We start from the raw sequence: 20,964 nt of genomic DNA on the forward strand, positions 1-20,964 counted from the left end.
TATTGGCAGTCCAGTCCAATTTATGATCCAGCTGCACTCCCAGGTATTTATAGGTCTGTACCCTCTGCACACAGTCACCTCTGATGATCACGGGGTCCATGAGGGGCCTGGGCCTCCTAAAATCCACCACCAGTTCCTTGGTTTTGCTGGTGTTCAGGTGTAGGTGGTTTGAGTCGCACCATTTAACAAAGTCCTTGATGACTTTATAATATGTATTATAATTTATTATAGTATTATTATGTATATGTATAATATATAATATAATATATGATTTTTAATATGGGTGGCATGGTGGCGCAGTGGGTAGCGCTGCTGCCTCGCAGTTGGGAGACCTGGGGACCTGGGTTCGCTTTCTGGGTCCTCCCTGCATGGAGTTTGCATGTTCTCCCCGTGTCTGCGTGGGTTTCCTCTGGGCGCTCTGGTTTCCTCCCACAGTCCAAAGACATGCTGGTTAGGTGGATTGGTGATTCTAAATTGGCCCTAGTGTATGCTTGGTGTGTGGGTGGGTGTGTTTGTGTGTGTCCTGCGGTGGGTTAGCACCCTGCCCGGGATTGGTTCCTGCCTTGTGCCCTGTGTTGGCTGGGATTGGCTCCAGCAGACCCCGGTGACCCTGTGTTCGGATTCAGCGGGTTGGAAAATGGATGGATGGATGGATTTTAATATGTTGAGAGCATGTCCACCCACAGAGCCGGTCAGTCCATTAGGTGATATAGTTCACCACCTAGGGTGCTGTCATCCAAGGGGTGCCATTTATTAACGTTAAATGATATGCACTATGGACAACAAGTTTTGGCACTGTTTTGGTAAGTCAAGGGGCATAAGCTCAAGGTACCACAAAGAGATCACTATGGTCTTAGATCAGCACTGATCATATCAAATCTTCAAGAGATGTGGAGTTTTTTTTAATTCCATTTTATCAATAATTTGTTCTTCTGAATGATTCTTAAGTATTTAAAGTAACTGTCACAACAGCACAGTGACCTCATGTTTCATTGTTTCATACAACTGAATGCTCTGCTCCCCATAGTGGTAAGACGGACGAAGGGGACAGTCAAGTGGACGGAGGAAGAGGATATAAGGGTACGGGAGGGAATGGCAACATGGAGGAGGTCAGACAGATATGGAGGGGCATGGTTGTGGATAGCCTTAAAAGTTAGAAGGAGAATTTTGAATTGAATTTGGAACTGAACTTGAAGCTAATGAAGCTGCTGCAAAATGGGAGTGATATGGTGAATAGAGGGAGTTCTAGTAAAGATGCGGCAGCTGAATTCTGGACCAGTTGAAGCTTAAAGAGATTTGCTAGAAAGACCAAAGAAAAGGGAATTGCAATAATCCAGACGAGAAGTGACAAGGCTATGAACAAGGATAGCAGTGGTGTGGGGAGTGAGGGAGGGGCAAATACGATTAATGTTACGCAAGTGGAAATATGCAGACAGGGAGATGTTATTGATGTGGGACTGAAAGGATAAAGTACAATCAAGGATGACACCCAGACTCTTAACCTGTGGGGAAGAGGAGACAGAGGAATTATCAATAACAAATGAAAAATGATCAGTTTTGGATAATGTTGATTTTGTATCAGTGAGGAGAACCTCAGGTTTGTCTCTATTTAATTTACTACTGTACCAGTTCTTCTGTTATTTGAGTAATGAATGAGGTGGGGATTTGCTTCTCACTCTGTGCTTCAGATCTTCCAATAAAACACCAGTGATGTTTTTGGTCAGGCGTTTGGGAAGGCCATGAAAGGCATTTCAGTTGATCCTTCTATTCATAAAATCACTCTTGAATTAGTTTAGCAGCATGTATGGTGACCTTATCATCCTAGAATAGTGCATCTGCTCCTGTGAAATAGGACATTATGTGACTGTGAAGAGCAATAATTAGATATAACGACTCCAGGATGGCCATGCACACCATTACAGATCCCACAGATGGGAACAGACATTGTGGGTTGAAAGCATCCTTTGGCTGTCTCCAATAATGAACCCACCTAGACATAGGATATGGAGTGAAAGTTGACTCATCTGACCATTTGTCCATTGAACAGGGGTTAAGATTTTGTACTACACTATGTTACACCAGGATATACATTATGTGTTGGTCAATTATACAAGCAGATTCTGAACAGCAGATCTGCCATAAATTTCAGCTTTGTGAAGCTTGTGATACACAGTTTTTGCTAAGATTGTGACATAGTAACCTTGATTCAATTCTGAAGTTGTTTTTTGTAGTAACTTTTCTAGGAACTTGTCCATCTATCCCTATTGATGAGCTTTAACTTGTTACCACTATTTCTCTTGGTGGATGCAGATGTCCTTTTTTTTGACGTGATGTACAGTGAATTTAAGAGTATTCAGACCTGTTCACTTAGTACACATTTTGTTATGTTACAGCCTTATGCTTAAAGCATGTAAATTCACTTTTTCACTTCATCAACCAACACTCACCTCCTCATGACAAAGCAAAAACAGGATTTTATTAATTTTTGAAAAATTATTAAAAACATAAAAACTGGAATATCTAATTGACACAAGCATTCAGAACCTTTGCTATGAAGCTTGAAATGCGTCTCTAGTGCTTTCCATTCTATTGCTCATCATTGGGATGTTTCTACACCTTGTTTGGTCTGTGGTCAATTGAATTGATCGCATGTGATTAGGAAAGGCTCACACCTGTCTATAGAAGGTCCCACAGTTTATAATTTGTATCATAAGAAAAAGCAAGTCTTGATGTTTAAGGAGTTGCCTTCGAGGTTTAGAGAAAGAGTTGTGCTGAGACACAAATCTGGGAAAGGCTAAAAAAATGCTGCAGAATTGAATGTTTCCAAAAGCACAGTGGCCTCCATAAGTTTTAAATGGAAGAGGTTTGAAGAACTACAACTTTTTCTGGGGAAAGGGGCCTTGGTAAAAGAAGCAACCAAGAACCTGACAGTTACTCTGGCTGAGCTCCAGAGAACCATTGTGGAGATGGTTGACACATTCGGAAGGATAACCACCGCTGCAACACTTTATAACTTTATGTCCAAATAGAAGCATCTCCTCAGTAAAAGAAGTATGGCAGTCTGTTTGGAGTTTGCAAAAAGGCAACTAATGGACTCTCAGACTGTGAGAAATAAAATTGTCTGTTCAAGATTAGCATGATGTCTGGAAGAAACCTGGCACAACTCCTCACAATATCATGCCTACTGTGATGCATGGTGGTGGCAGCATCATGTTGTGGGGTAGTTTTTCAACAGCATAGTCTGGAAGACTAGACAGGGTTAAGGGAAAACTGAATGCAACAAAATACAGAGATATCTTTAATGAAACCTGCTTCGGAGTGCTCTGGACCTCAGACTGGACTGAAGGTTCACCTTGCAACAGCATAAAAACCCAAAGCACTAAGCAAAGACAATACAGGAGAAGCTTAGGGGCAACTCTGGGGATGTTCTTGAGTTGCCTAACCAGATCCCAGACTTCGACATTCCCTTTTTTTTTTCTTTTTTTTTTATAATTTTATTGTAATTATTCATTCAAATCGATCAGTTTTAACAAAAAATAGGATTGAAAAACAAGTCAACCCCCACCCCTGAGAGAGAGAGCATGGCCAACGGGGTAAAACTTAAGGCTTGTAAACATACCTAAATTGATGAGTTTAATAGGCCAGTAGAGATGAATGGAGAAGAAAAAGAAATGCAGAGATAATTGCTTCCTCGGCACTTTAAGAGCTTATTCTAAAATTTTATTGATTATATCCTGCCAGGTTTTAAAAAAATTCTGTACAGATCCTCTAACTGAATATTTGATTTTTTCCAATTTCAAATAATATAAAACATCGGTTTCCCACTGACTTAAAAGAGAAGAGTTAGGATTCTTCCAGTTTAGCAAAATAAGTCTACGTGCCAAAAGTGTAGTGAATGCAATCACCATTTGTTTGTCCTTCTCCACTTTAAACCCATCTGGAAAAACACCAAACACAGCTGTTAATGGGTTAGGAGGGATTACGACACCAAGGCTGTCTGAGAGGCACTTAAAAATTTTGGTCCAAAATGATGTTAATTTGGTGCAGGCCCAAAACATGTGACCCAGTGAGGCTGGGACTTGATTGCAGCGCTCGCAGGTTGGATCTTGCCCTGGAAACATTTTGGACAGTTTTAGGCGAGACAGATGTGCTTGAAATATAACTTTGAGTTGAATAATTGTATGCTTTGCACATATGGAGCTTGAGTGAAATCTCTGCATTGCAACTTTCCACCCCCTTTCTGATATATCGGACTTCGACATTCCTGCAGGGACCTGAAAATAGCTGTCCACCAATGGTCTCCATCTAACCTGATGGAGTTTGATAGGATCTGCAGAGAAAAATGGCAGAATATTCCCAAATCCAGGTATGCGAACCTTGTCGCCAAGCTGTAATCACTGTCAAAGGTGCTTCAACTAAGTCTGAATATTTGTGTCAATGTGATATTTAAGTTTCTTATTTATCATAAATTTGCAGAAATTTCAAAAATTCTGTTTTCACTTTGTTATTGTGGGATATTGAGTGTTTGTTGATGAGGTGAAAAAATGAATGTAAATGATTTTAGCACAAGGCTGCAACATAACAACATGTGAAAAAAATGAAGAGGTCTTTCTAATACTTTCTGAATCCACTGTAATTTTATGGCATTTTGTTCCTTGACACATAAAGTAATATTGTAATTTTTGTGACTGAAGTACCTGCAATTTGGGCACAGACCATTTTTCCTCTTTGGAACTCTTGTCATTTGCATTGTGCTATTTTAAAAACTCACATACTGTATCAGAGTGCTAATTGCCAGGCCTCTTTTATAGCTAACACATACTGCTAATTGGCAACCAACTGATATGATGCACTTTTGTGGCTGCATTTATAATTGGGATTTGGTTTCTTCAAAGTTAAACTCCTTTTTCATGTTGCATACCTGTTGTTTTGTTCATTCTTTTAATGTATGTCTTACCTTTCCTGCCTTGCACCCGTTTGACGTGTGACTTAGGGGAATGTTTGCTGTGGTATATTTTTTAGAGCTTTTCATTGTATTGTCACATCTTGAGGATCCACAAATTATTAGCACTTGTCTTGGTAAACTTAATTATATTTGGACTGATATGGAACTCCAGACTGACTATCCAGAACGTTCACTGACTGCATTCTCTAAACCAGTGGTCTCCAACTCCAGTCCTGGGGCCTCATGTATAACGCCGTGCGTAAAACTCACACTATAACATGGCATAAGCACAAAAGCAGGAATGTGCGTACACACAGAAAAATCCAGATGCAGGAATCTGTATGTACGCAAACTTCCACGTTCTTCCGCTACATAAATCCCGATCAGCGTGAAAAGTAATGCACGTGCACATGCCTGCTGTCCCGCCTCAACTCCTCCCAGAATTACACCTCTTTGAATATGCAAATCAATATAAATAGCCCTTAAGCTCAGCCTTCTGTGAAAAGACAGTGGGAAAAGCACGGGGGAAAATATACGAATTTCAGCAAATACCAAGTGGAAGCAAGGAAAAACGTACTATTTGTTGGTTTAAACAGTGGTATAAACAAGAAAAGGAAGTTGATCGAGTGACATAGCATGTCGTAGAAACTTGAAAGCTCAAGTTCACAAAGTCGCACAGTGCCCAAAATAAAAAAGAAGTTGTCAGATATCAAATTTGCCATGAAAAGCCGAGTCGTAGCCCACTGTCTGAGTTTCATATGAAAGCTTATTAGGATAGAGAAAAAAAATTAGGCACACAGTGGGAAAAAGCACGAAATGTCAACTTTAATCTCGAAATTTCCACTTTGATCACGTAGTTTATTTTGTCATTAAAGTAGAACATCATAAACTTCATCTTAAAATCATTTAATTTACTAGTTTCTCAAATCCCATCATAACTAAAGTAGCACGTTAAATGCTTTGTTTTGTATTTAATCTTCTATGTACTTTATGTGTGTGAATAACTACGTGCTTACCAGCTTTCTCTTCCTCCAACAGGACACAAAATTACATTAATAATATTACAGCTCTCTGAATAATTAAAATACTGAGATGTATACTTGACAAAATTTTCATGATGATAGGCGTTAAAGCATGTTATTAAACATGGGAACACGGTTGCGCAGTGATTGTGAGCGACCTTTGATGAATTTATTGCAGCAGTGCTGTCTCTTTCAAACGTACTAACCCCCAATTCCTGCCCTTACCTTTCTTTCTCCAAATACCCAATCGCCACACAAGCAGCTCTGTAATAGACGTTAAGCCATCTGTAAGCTTATAACCCCGATTCTTCAAAACTTTTAAGGAACACTGAAATATCTTCGTAGTACATGTTTAATTATTCTATCTTTCACGCCAGTCCCAGTGAAGCATACATTGCGAAGCAGGAACGAGAGCCAGATCCTTACTAGCGTAGCGACACCGTGTCCTTTAATTATTAACAATATAGATTATTTAAATGAAGTTAAAGTTGTATCTGTATAATATGTCACAAAACTCACAAAGAAACATAGCAAGGTTTGGGGCAGCCACCCGTATAATTTGGTATCCTGGCTGCAAATCATTTTTAAGTTGATAGCACTGCTGTGCACAAAACTGAGTCCAATACAGAACTGAGGGAATAGGGAAAAGGTGGAGGCTTTTAAAGGGGAAGACAGGAAGTGAAGTCAAAGGGGTCGGGCTCATGTAGGTCTTCTGTCATTGGAGCGAGCCCGGACGTGACATCACAGGGTCCGGAGCCAGCGAGGTCTTCTTTCATTGGCTCGGTCCCGGAAGTGACGTCAAGAGGACCAGGTGGAATCTCCCGTGAATGGTCTGCAGGCAAGGGAGAAAAACAGTCAGTGCACTCTGCCACATCCCGGTATGTCTCGGAACTGTCCTTACTCAAGCCCTTTAGCTACCTCCCATGCGCACGTGTGTGACAAATATAATAATCATATTTTGCTGCAATTCATCTTAAAAATGATATTGTCATCATATGTAAATACACGCTTTATAAAGTGGTTCAGGTTGTGCAATATTATAACTGTAGTCCAAGTTTTAATTAGTGACCAGATTTTGCTGCTAATTAATGCTTTGCCTTAATTTTAGTTGATGAACAACTTAAGACTCAGGCCCTTTAATTGTTATTTTTTTCCTTAATTAGCAACAAAACAATATTAAGACACAAAATGAACTAACACATAAACCACAACCTGCGTCCATCGTACAATAACTGAAAATAAAGAAAGGTGAAGGCCTCAGTAATGTTGACCTGCTCAGGCCCACAAAACATTCTGACAGCGCTCTTAAAAAAGAAAATCAAAAGTTTTGGAAACGTCTGCCATGGCAGAATGAGCATCATGGAATTAAATAACGGGTTTAATTAGCAACGAGAATTGACTTCAAGTTAAGAAACTGAATGAAGTGAAGTTGGTTGGATTTTGAGGCCCGACTTAGTTGGTCATCTGTTGGCTCACTTCACATCTAATTTATGTTTAGGTGCCGTTTAAGGAAAAAAGAATCAAATCAGCAGTCAGAGTCTCAAGAAAAGTCAATTAAAATAAAGGGAAATAGTTAATTAGCACTAAAAACTGGACACTAATTAAGAAAAGAGTTAGAATGAAAACTTGTAACCACAGTAGCTCTCCAGGACTGGAGTTGGAGACCCCTGCTCTAGACAGTTCACTGTGACAAAACTATAGTAACCAATGCTGTAGTGGATAAAAACACAGTAAACACAGAAAAAATGGAAAAACTGCACTTATATAAGTCTTGATGTGGAAACAGGGGCAAGGAGTATATCGAATAATCTTACTTATGTTTCCTATTGTATAAAATATAGTTATGGGATTTAAAACATTTTTATTTATCATGGCACTGCTAAGTGGTAAGACATGCCATTCTGAATTTTACTGTACTCTTTACATGTAACAGTATGACTGCGGCCCCTATACTACCACACCATTTTGTGTGTGGGTGGCATGGTGACACAATGGTAGTGCTGCTGCATGGCAGTAAGGAGGCTAAAGTTTGTATCCCTGGTCCTGCTGTGTGGGTTTCCTCTGGGTGCTCCGGTTTCCTCCCACTATCCAGAGACACGCAGGTTACGTGACTCTACATTGGGTTTGGTGTGCATGTGTGATAGACTGGCATGGTCCGGAGTCCAGGGTTTGTTCCTGCCTTGCGCCCTATGATACCTGGGATAGATTCCAGCCCCCCTACAACCTTGGTCTGGATTACGCAAGTCAGTCAATTTTGTTCATTATTTTCCATGAGAGATTATTTCTATTTGCTATTACAACCATTTGCTATTGAGATAGTGCCCCAGTGGGATCAATATGAAGGGCTCATTAATGGTTTTACAACAATTTGTTTTTGAAAATGTTTACAAAATCTAAACAAACTCAAATCGATTATGTTTTTCCATTCTTATAAATAGTTAAAGTTAAGATTGAGACAGGTTTAGTCTGTAATGGTATAATGTTTCATTAAGTATCACACTGTGAGTGGAAAGTAAGTTGTCATGTATAGTTCTGTCAACTCCTAGCTTGTAATGCACTTGAGCTTTGTCATCACTCATTGAATTGCTGATAATGAATTCCTTAATTGGTGCACATTAGCTCGTTAATATGGGATTAAAGAACAGAGTCTATATTCCAGGCTGATAATAAGAAAGTCAGCCTAGAACCAGGAATTGGTAAACATCAAGTGAAGGTTGTTATGTTCAACTGGAAATTCTGAAATCCGTGCATTATTTTTTCACAAACTAATTTAATGTCGGATATGCAGTCTGTATATACAATAAGTAGATCCAAATTCAGAGTGAGCATAGTTTCATGTACTGAAACTAAAAAAAGCGCTCTTGTAGTAACAACATGACTCAGCAGCAGGAAAGCACATTATGAGATAAGCATGTTAATGATTCTCTTCTTTATTTAAAACAATCAAAGGGGTTAGACATTCAATAGGCAGGACACATTCACAAACCATCTTGTCATGCCATGGAAACGGAACATTTTGCAATATTCACGGTAGTTGTTGCAATAAAAATCCAGTAATGTGACAATGCAGACAGTTTTAATACAGAATCTATCACTCTTACAGCTTCTTGCATCCTGCATAATATATATATATATATATATATATATATATATATATATATATATATATATATATATAAGATGAAGAAGCTTTTTATTCTTCCTTCTCCTCTCAATTTATTACCTGACATATCAGTGTCTCAGCGCCCACTCCATGGTGCTGAAGTGGGCTGTATGGTGGATTCAGCTCCGCACAATGAATTCTCTTATTTGCAGTCAGTGACGCTAAACAGAAGTGACTTATATACAAAAATTAGTTTACTGCTGGCATGCCTGGGACAAATAATGTACTTTTCTAATACAGGGGAGCCTCAGATATAAAGTGATACCTTGCCTGACATTCCTAATCATATGAAATTGCAAAAAAAAAATAAAACAAAAAAAAATATGTCAACCTGCATGCTCTTCTTTGTTTCCTTTTAATCAGGCATGCACAGTCTTACTTATATGATGTACTCACATCTGATTGACTTCCTTTTTCTAGTTTATTCGTTTCTAGCTAATTCTGTCAAATTGGCTATGGGAACAAAGAAGGAAATTAATTCAAATCATTGAAGCAGCTAGAAGTAAACAGACCTAGAGGTGTAAGGTGAACTTGCTCACTAAGGTATATCAGTAAAAGTACAGAGAACACATTAAAAATGGTTTTGATTACCTTTGTTTTGGGCACTGGATTCAAAACTGAAAACCATTTTTCTCCATCACATAACATTTATAGTTTTTTTGAATTACCTGTATAATTATTTGTCAATATTTTATTTTATTGATAATTTGTTTAAATTAAAAATTTAACATTATTAAAATCTATCGTTAAAGCAAAACATTTACTTTATTTGATAACTAACTGCACTGCTCATCTAAGATGGGTTGAAATCTAAATAATCAACGTAGACCTCAGTGTTAACATTTGTAGTGCACTATGCAATGCATATCTTGGTACTTGTGTACTAAATGGACGGACGGCATGACAAAGGAAAGCAGAAATTGGTATATTATAGAAATACACACGTACAATTGTTTTGACAAATTCATAACATATTTATTGGGATATAAAAATATAGAGAAATTTACAGAAATTGTAATATTATAGAAATACATACGTACAATTGGAACTTATTATAACATTTCAATTTTGAGGCCAATATCTAACTATTACATTGAACACCATTTCAAAGATATTGTCTGCTGCTTTTTTGCGGAACATGAATTTCGCAAAGTACGATTCAATCATTTCTTGCCTAGTCCCTCTCTCCCTCTTGTTTCACCATTTGGCACTGCCCCAAAGTCTCTCAATCGTCTACATGTGGACTCCAGTTTCTGGGTCCATGAAATTGTACTTTTGATTCACAGTCAGATGCTGGAATCCTTGTCTTTCAAACTCATTACTCATTTGTTATGTATGCCTTCCAGGAGTCGGAGCAAATAGTGCTACCCGGTTTATATGATTCACTATTTGCTTACTAAGGGTAGCAAAATTGCGGTCAGAGACTTGTCCGAGAAAACATTTCCCAGTTTCTCAGCAGACACCTCCAAAAATCCACTGTTGGGGAAAAACTCGCTGAGCGTTATTTTTCCTTTTGTTGAACAGAATTTCGTCAGCTTCAACAATAGTGTTAGGTCCACCTATTTTACCCCTCGCTTGAATGGCACATTTCCAAAGCACAAATCTTCCTCATGTAGTTCCTCCAATCGATGACTGTTTTCCCACTCATGTTGAGCTCATCATGACAGAATTTATTCGAAGTCAGCTCCTTACACCAACAGTATATGAAGCGCACTACTGTCACAAGAGATAATCTGCTACCTTCAAGCCAATTTCCTGACGCAAACCAATTTTAACATTGCACGACCGCTTGCAACAGCTCCAGGAAATATTTACACTGTAATATATACTCATCTCATGACCTTGTTTGCAGGTTTTCATAAGAGACACTACGCCTTTCATCTGGAGGAACCTCACCGCGTCTTCTTCGGTTGATGGCAGCATACAAATATTCATTTCTGGGATTGGAAAACTAGAGATACAAAGGTCATGGCACCAAATTGAAGAGGGGAGGTTGCATAAGGTTTCATCCTACCCATTCTAGTGTTGGGCTCCATGGGGGATGTTTCACTTCCGTCCATTTAGTACACAAGTACCCATATCTCATTTTATTGGGTATAGGAATCATAAAAGAAGTGTTAATGTTTGTGACATTGAAATAACAAATGCAATGCATTTTTTTTTACTAAAAAATGTCTGTGATGTGCCATCTTTTGAAATGACAGACGTAGCATCTGGACGGGACAGAAACACAGACAGACACACAAACATTTCTCCTTTTATTAAGGTGAATATTTGTATTGTGCCATCTGTTGGAATGACAAATGGAATGCATATGTCTGTTATATGCCATTTGGTTTGAGATTTGTAAAAGCGGTGTTAATGTTTGTGATGCGGCAACAAATGCAATTCATTTTATTATTACAAATATTTGTGATGCACCTTTTTGGAATGACAATAGCAACCAGATGGACACACACACACACAATCACTTATCCTTAAGCGGATAAGGGCAAAATATAACTGGTGGATCTGGCTGCTAGTACTGTTTCATATAAAACTTGGTTTAATAAAGCTGTTTATCAAAGTCCTATCAAAAGATGGTACCTGTGTTATTTATCTGTGCTGATGGTTCCTGGGGCTGTCTGAGGCTAAATTGAAAGAGGGCATTTTTGACTGATCTGATCATAACATTGATTTCTGATGCAGAATTTGATGACGCAGTAAACAACCTAGAATGAAAATCTTTGATATCACTCAAAGAAGTAATTTGTAACCATTTAAGTAACAATAAATATCCAAATTCCAAACAAACTGGTGAAAAAATTATTAAGTTTCACGAGTTTACTTGCAACATGACTCTCAAAGTTCACTTTATGGATTCACATTTGGAATTTTTCCCTGAAAACCTTGGAGTGGTGAGTGAATACCAGGGTAAAAGATTCCATCAGGATACCAAGGACATGGAAAGAAGATACAAGGGAGGTTGGGATGTCAGTATGATGGCAGACTACTGCTGGATGATTTATTCAGACGCTCCAGAAAAGTGTACAAACAATGGGCCACCAAATAAAGTTTTGGATCAAAAAATCTAAGTAGTGACAAAAACTAGAGAAATTATATATATAAGTCAATGAATATTTATATATTTTTTTGTTTATAATATTAGATTAACCATATGTATTATTTTGATTTAGAACAATATTGTACACATGACTAAATTTGTTAAATTTTAATTAAATTTCTTTAAAAAAATTTTTTCTTTAATTGCTTTTTCAAACGATATGATGGAAATATTCTAAGTATATTTTTTATTTTGTTCATGAATGCTAATAAACATAACTATTCAAAATTATGAGGACAGGATTGGCAAGCTTTGTTGGGCTGAATGGCATGTTCTCACCAGAATTTTTCTAATGTTCTAATTAAAATAATTGTTCATGAGTTTAATTTGGCAATTGGGTAGATCTGCTTTGGCTCTGTTTCGGGAATACACCGTACAGCTGAGGCAGGTCGTAGGGTAACACTTTAGAAATAAGAGCTGGCTATTGTGCATCTATTAATCACTTAAGGTTGTGTAACTTAAAGCATCAAAGGTCTTGTTACTTTACAGTAAGCAAATCATTGTTTCATATGGGTAGCCCTCATTCTAAAATGTCATGTGTTGGACATCCTCACAACACTGCTTACCTCCCCTAGAATCTATTTGGTTTTGTGCCGTCTGACTTTGTAACACAAACCTTATTTCGTATGCTATATATAAAATGACATAACATTCTAAGTCCCCTAATGACCTAGACATACAGTTTATTTAAATTTATTGTTTATAGCTTAAAAGTTTCAAACCTGCTTCAGCCAGTTGGTGCCTACCCTGATAGCACTGGGCACAAGGCAGGAAGGGCATCTGTCCATTCAGCTCACTCACGCAGCCACATTCAGACAGGACCACTGAAAATGTCAGTCAGCCTAATTTGTTAGTCTTTAGGAATGTTGGTGGAAAACAAAAAAGAGAACCCACAGAGACTGAAGACAGACAACGTATGGACTAGGATCTGAACTCTATCAATCATTATCTAATATTGCTTCCACTGTGTATAATCTGTGTATGTATTCATGTAGAACTTCTTTGTGTGCTATTTAAAAATGGAACAAAAAAGCTCGTGTGCCAAAAATATCAAAAATAACTGTCATATAAGAAGAATGCAAAGTGTCGCATCAAACAGAGTTGCATAAAATTTTGACAAGAAATCTGAAATAAAAGTTCTAACTCTGGAGATTTTCAAAACCTAATGGGCTCTGCATCATAGATTGTTAAATGCTCTATAATATAACAAAAGTACTTTTTATGTTCACAAGATTGCAGCACGACTCATTAAAATCTAACTGCGTCCCCCTCCAAGAAATTCCCCTCTGTCACATCTTGTTCTTGTGCTTTTTAGGGAAACTTCTCTTTTAACACTTGTCCTCAGTTTATTTGCCTATTTGAGGAGTCTTTTTATATCCAACAATAATATTCACTTATGGTCTCAGCAGTCACCACAAAGATGTAATGCATTGTTGCTCACTGGTAATCCCTCAAAATCTTTGCCGATTCTTGTGCATGGATATCTCATTTAGAGAAATGCCTAAGATTAAGACATCTGTTACAGCCAATAATGCTCTTACACAATACCCCTTTTTCTGCTTTATTTGAAGAAATGTATATGTCTACAGCCATCCACATTAATTTTCCAGACCAGTATTTAAGAGAAACAAGTCATAACCTCCTAGCTTCCTGACAGCTCAAAAAACTGGGCAGGCAACCTCTTGCAGATCCTTTGCTCAGGTCACTCACAAATGTTGTTCTCAACACCTGACCACAAATACTGGGACCACCACCCCCAGTGACACTCAAGATTCCAATTCCGCATCCTAAGACATCTCTCCTGTTTTCTGAGTTTGTCTCAGCCTGTATGCTGTAGACTACATATGCCAATTTAGAGTGCTGGACATGTTCAAATCGTGATAAAGAACTGGAATAAAGCCATAATTTTGTCTTATAATTACTGATTGAGCACAAGGAAAGCCTTTCAATGAATCAATGGAGTTTTCATTGATTATGGTGCAGGTCAAGCAATCGTTATGGTTTTTGTCTCCTTAAATATGTGTCAAGGGTTAGTGCAGTGGACTCAAAGGGCCTCCAAAATGCATTTTATTATAATGATCTCAGGATTTTACAGCCCAAAATGGTAGGCCTATGAAAGATTTCACTTACTTACTTACCATATACATTTCAGACAAGGGTGCGTTTTCAGATGACCCTGAGCTTGATATCTGGTGGCATCTCCTACAGATACAGAGCTCCTGGGAGCTGACCTTGATGAAAGCAGCTACCAATAAGTGCTACATTATATAGGACTTGCACTGTATTGTTCTTGTGATTAAAATATTTTTGGGTGAAAAATAAAATTAAATATTCAGTAAATTATGAGTTTAAGTACAGGTCCAGTTTAATACTTACTAGCCTTACCTCAGCCCCAGTACTTATTGTTTAAGATGCTTGGCCCCCTCTGCTACGCACACACTTTAATCTGATTGCTAGATGCATTTTCATCCCTTTCTAGAATTTCCTTTAAGCCTGCCTGTTTTCATATGAAATTGTCTCTTCGTCAAATTCTTTTTTTCCAATCCAACACAACTATCAGTACTACAATGCTTTTTAAATGTGCTATTTACCCTTGCCTTCTTCCTGGCGCCAGTCATTCTCAGGTTGCTTGCAGTGGACCTGAGTTAACTAGTATTCCTTTAATTCCTTTCTAACTGGAAAACACACTCACCTATTTACTATTAAAAGATACGATTATTTATGATTATTTATTTATTTACTCTATTACAGCTGACCTGTGCTACTATTACTGTCTCTGATACTGACCAACTGTTGAGCTGCACTGTGTCTGCTGTCGCCGCTCCTGCTGCATCTACACGCACTGTTGACTTCACTCACAATGTTTCCTTTTCCTGAGCAGCTAAAAAAACAACAAGCAAAATCTAAGGTGAAAAAAGCTGTAAAACGTTCTGTATGGCTACTTAGTGGTAACCAAGAACAAAGTTTTAGGAGCAAATACTTCATTTTAATCACATTTCACACACAAACAACACTCTACACAAAACCCTCAGAACAATCCCACAGTAAGCTGATGTCAGTACGAGACTGACAACAAAATTTAAGTAAAGTATTAGCATTAGGGTACACAATGAAAAGACTTCACCCATGTTTCCTCATCCCAATCAGAAACCAAATGAATTTTCTCCAGTATCCACTATTTATCTTAATCACTTAATTTAATTACCTTTCTTACATTTGAAAGGTATGAGATGATAGCTTAATACCACTATATTTTTGGCAGTATGGTGTATACCTCTCTTTTCTCTTGTATAATGATAATAAATAGTGTAATTTTAATTTTCTCGGGATTCTTTACAATTTCAAAATTCTATTCAGTATTTAAGTTAGTACCTGCACTACTCTGTGGCCCAACAACTTCCACTGGTGGTTCATTTTTACTAGTTGTGCTCTCAGTCTTCATGGATACACTGATCCACCACAACAAAGCCATCTGTTTAGTACTGTGTAGGCCCCCCTCATGCTGCAAGAACAGCTGACCTGTTGAAGCATGAACTGCACAAGACCTCTGATGTTTTCTTTTTATCTGGCACATCCTACAGATGGTCGATCAGATTGAGATCTGGGGAAATTTGTAGGCCAACACCTTGAACTCCTTGTAATGCTTCTCAAACCTTTCCTGAACATTTTTTGCAGTGTGGCAGGGTTCACTATCCTGCTGACAGAGGCTATTGCTATTAGGGAATACTGTAGCCATAAAGGAGTCTAACATGCTTTGTAACAATCTTTATGTATGTGATATATGTCAAAGTAACACCCAAATGAATGCCAGGAACCAAAGTTTCATAGCAGATCATTACCCAGAGAATCACACTGGCTCCTTCCCATAGTGCATCCTGCTGGCATCTCTTCCCTAAGTGAACAACACATACACCTGATCGTTTATATGATTTGAAAGAAAATGTGAATCATCAGACCAAGCCACCTTCTTCCATTGCTCCATGGTCCATTTCTGATACTAACATTCCCATTGTAGGCACTTTCAATGGCTGATATGGGTCAGCATGGGCTCTCAGAGTGTTCTGTATTTACTCAGCTTCATACACAGCACGTTGTGATGCACTTAGTGTTTTGACACCTTTCTGTCATGGCCAACATTAACTTTTACAGCAATTTGTGCTACAGTAGCTCTTCTGTGGGTTCAGACCAGATGGGCTAGCCTTCACTCCCTGCGCCCATCAATAAGACTTGGACACCAATGACCCTGTCATCAGTTCACCTGCCTTGGACCACTTTTAGTAGGTACTAACCACTGCATACCAAGAACACCCTACAAAACCTGCCATTTTGGAGATGTTCAGATCCTGTCATCTAGCCATCACAATTTTACCCTTGCCAAAGTTGCTCAGATCCTTATACTTGCTCAGTTTTCCTGCTTCCAATACATTGCCAGAGTGTTCACTTGCTGTCTAATATATTCCACCCTTGATAGGTGCCATTGTAACAAGATAATCAATATTATTCACATCACCTGACAGTGATTTTAACACAATACAATACAATGCAATTTATTTTTGTATAACCCAAAATCTCACAAGAAGTGCCACAATGGTCTTTAACAGGCCCAGCCTTTTGACCACTCCCCAGCTTTGACTCCCAAAAATACCCTTGTAGGGAAAAGAAGGAAGAAACCTTGGGAAAGGCATTTCAAAGAGAGACCCCTTTCCAGGTCGGTTGGGCATGCAGTGGGAGTAAAAAAAAGGGGGTAAATACAATACAATACAAAGAACTGAGCACAAGTAATCCTTAATACAATAAAATAGTGCAATAGAAATATTACAAGTACAGAGCAGAATTCAACAGTAGATAATATCACATAATACGATTTGGATTTCTTCAGAGTCCTGGAGACTCAGCCATCAAGCTGCCTCCCCCTATTGGCCATTCCACAGCTGAAACAGTGCTGGGTCAGCCAATCCAATGAAAGGATCCTTCTACCCGATGATTCCTGCAATCCTCCATCAGAGATGACTTTACCTTAGAAAAGCAAAACAACTTGGCAAGTGGGAAGTGGCACCAAGTCCCACATTTGAGTACTGAGAAGAGAAACAGAATAGGTGAGGGTTAGTAACAAATTCTAACTACTTGTATCATATTACTTATGTTTTAGTGTTAATGACTAACAACAGAGATGTGGTCTGTACAGTTAATCAGCAGCTCTAGTCAGGATATGCTAAACTTGAAGCAGTGAGTCTTCAGCTGGGATTTGAAAGCTGAGACCGAAGGGGCATCTGTTATAGTAGCAGGCAGACCATTCCACTGTTTAGGGGCCTTGTAACTAAAAGCTTGACCTCCCACTGTTATTTTATTAATCCTTGGAATCATAAGCAGACCGGCATCTTGAGAACTTAATGTACATTCTGGTTTGTAAGTCATAAGTTCAGACAAGTAAGCCGGATCTTGGCCATTTCAGGCTTTATATGTTAAAAGGAGGATTTTGAAATCTTCCCTAAACTTAACTGGGAGCCAGTGTAAGGATTCTAATGTTGTGGCTGAGCAGTGTATGTCACTGTTTTGACTTCTGATGGTGTGATCTGTTCTAGAGGACCTTGTATAGGTTCAGACTCTTCTGTTGGGTTTTTGGGATATTCCTCATTCCATAAGTCTTTAAAATTCTCTGCCCATATTTACTTTACTTTTCTTGCCTTTTCTGAACTACTACTTTTATCTTTGATTGTGTTCATATTTTTTATATCATTGTCTTCCAATCTCTAATTTTGAAGGTCATTTTCATTATCTCTTGTAATTTTTAATTCCATTTAGTCATAAGGTTTTGCATCTCTTCTATTACCACTATCTTGAATTTTCCTTACCTGCTTATATTCTTCTTTATCTGAAATTTCTCCTAATGTTTTCCACTTCTTTATCTTCACCTTCTTCCCTTTCATGGCTTGTTCTGTCTTGTCATTCTACCAACAGGGTTCTTTGCTTCTTTTTTCTCACCTGGTGCTCTTCTGCATTTAACTTCTCCCACATCCCATATTATTTTTCACATATAAAATGAAAATCTCCTACTGCTATTGCTATGTCTATCTGTCTCTACATGAAACAACTCAGCTACCTAAAGCTTCACTGAAATTTGTTAGCAAAGTTACATTTTTGATGACATATTTTGAATGGAGTGCACTGTACAAATTTAGAAATCTCAAAAAGCGTTCAAAAAGCATGGGTGAATTTGCAAACTTGTCTATCTGAAAAACAGGGAAAGATTCTATGTGGCTTCAATTTTGGATTGGTTCACTATTTCAAATTTACATAGAGAGAGGTCACTTTAACTTGTATATTGTCACGCTTGGGTCACAGATTTGCACAGAAACACAGGAGGTTGTAAAGACATGAACTTTATTCAAACACTGCAAACAAACACATGTCTCTTTTTCAAAAGTTTAAACGTGCTCCTTGACAAAATGGAGATGACAGTTCCGTCTCACAATTAAAAGAATGCAAACATATCTTCCTCTTCAAAGGAGTGTGCATCAGGAGCAGGGAAGGTCAGAGAGAGAGAGAGAGAGAGAGAGAGAGAGAAAAGCAAACTATAAAAAATTGACAGGTGCTGTTCAGACTTTTAAGTCTGTGAAGTATCGCATGGATCATGTGATAGATCAGCCACAAGTAAGCCCAACAAGCAAGGGAGCAATGTGAAGGTAGTCTTTGAGCGTTTCTTTAACCTGTAGGGGTGCGATCAGCCCCCCAGTTCACACCCCCTCCCTCAGCTTTATTCACATTTTCGTGAATCAAGAGACATTCCAAACCAGGCTCAAACAAGCGTGACAGGACATCGGCTTTAATATGTTCACAGCCGGGTCAATGCCTCACTGTAAAACTGTAAGGTTGCAAACCCAAAAACCATCTCATAAGACGAGAGTTCCTTTCCTTCTGATGGTATAACCACTGAAGTGGAGCGTGATCTGTCACTAATGTGAAATTTCGACCCCATAAATAATAATGAAGAGCTTCCACAGCCCATTTTTTTGCCAAGCATTCTTTTTCAATAGTCGAATAATTACGCTCCCTAGGAAGCAATTTCCTTCCCCATCAAAAACCTGGGACAGGACAGCGCCTACACCAAATGCACTTGCGTCCGTCTGTAGAACAAAATCCTTGGAGAAGTCGGGATTCCGCAGAACTGGATAAGAAGACAAAGCAGTTTTCAAATTACAAAAGGCATGTTCACAAACGTCTGTCCATACAAGAGGGTGGTTTTTCCTGTCTCTAGTAAGATCTGAAAGAGGAGCAGCCCTATTTGCTTAATCAGGGATGAATCTTCTGTAATAACCTGCAAACCCAAGAAAGACACGTACACGTGCGTTTCTGGACGTGGATAAGCAAACATCTCTTCCACTTTTCTGAATTGAGGCTGGAGTAAACCCCTGCCAATTAAGTAGCCCAGATAATGAGTCTCAGACATACCCAATTTATACTTCTTGGGGTTAGCTGTCAAATCAGCCTGTCTTAAGCTTTCAAGGACAGCCTGGAGACGTTCTAAATGTTTTTGCCAATCATTACTGAAAATCAGGACATCATCAAGATACCCCCCGGAATACTCAGAATGAGGACGCAAGATCTGGTCCATCATACGCTGGAAAGTTAGAGGCCCGCCATGAAGACCAAATGGGAGTCTAGTAAATTCATAAAGTCCGTCAGGAGTCGCAAATGCTGTTTTCTCACAACTGCCGGCCTCAAGAGGCACCTGCCAGTAACCTTTCGTGAGATCCAGTGTGGAGATATAGGATGCTTGACCTAGCTTTTCCAACAGTTCATCAACATGGGGCATTGGATAAACATCAAATTTTGAGACTTTATTCAAGCACCTGAAATCGATACAGAAACGAACCGAGCCATCTTGTTTTGGGACTAATATGACCGGACTGCACCAGTCACTTTTACTTTCACGAATTACACTCAATGCCAGCATCTTTTTGACTTCCTCGCGCACAATATTCCATCGTGCTTCCGGAATCCGATACGGGCGCATCTGCACCCTAACACCGGGTTCAGGAGTGATTTTATGTTCTGCAAGATTAGTCACGCCTGGCAAGTCTGAAAAAACATCAGTGTTCCATTCAATCAAAGATAACAACTCTGTCTTTTCCGAGTAGTGAAATCGTCACCAATGGCAACATTGGTCTGAGAGACAGCAGCCAAAGAAGTGTACCTCCCCTGTGGTTCATACCATTCCTTCAAGAGATTAACATGTAAAATCTGGAATGGTATTCTGACCTTGTAATTTACCGGCCCATACGTTCTTCAATAATGGCAGAGCCCTGCCATTTTGCTAGGAATTTGTGCGGATCCGTTGGAATCAGTACCAGAATACGATCACCAGGTTTAAATTCACAGAGCTTACAGCGTCAATCAGAAAGAAGTTTCTGAGTTTCCTGCTCACGTCACTGATGCTCCACTACAATAGAAGAAAGTTTAAAAATTCTTTCTTGCAACGAAATTACCCGATCTGCAAAGCTCGGCCCGTGAGTTGTTGTCCCGAATCCTGTCCATTCCTCTCGTACAACATCTAAGATGCCTGCCAAACAACAACTTGAATGGACTCAAGCCAGTGGACGTCTGCGGCGATTCTCACACCGCAAACATAATAAAAGGCAGGACAGAGTCCCAAGACGTCGGATCATCATGAGCAATTCGCCTGATCATCTGTTTTAAAGTTTTGTTAAATCGTTCAGTCAAACCATCTTCC

The sequence above is a fragment of the Erpetoichthys calabaricus genome, chromosome 3 (genome assembly GCF_900747795.2).
Source record: "Erpetoichthys calabaricus chromosome 3, fErpCal1.3, whole genome shotgun sequence".
Lineage (NCBI taxonomy): Eukaryota > Metazoa > Chordata > Cladistia > Polypteriformes > Polypteridae > Erpetoichthys > Erpetoichthys calabaricus.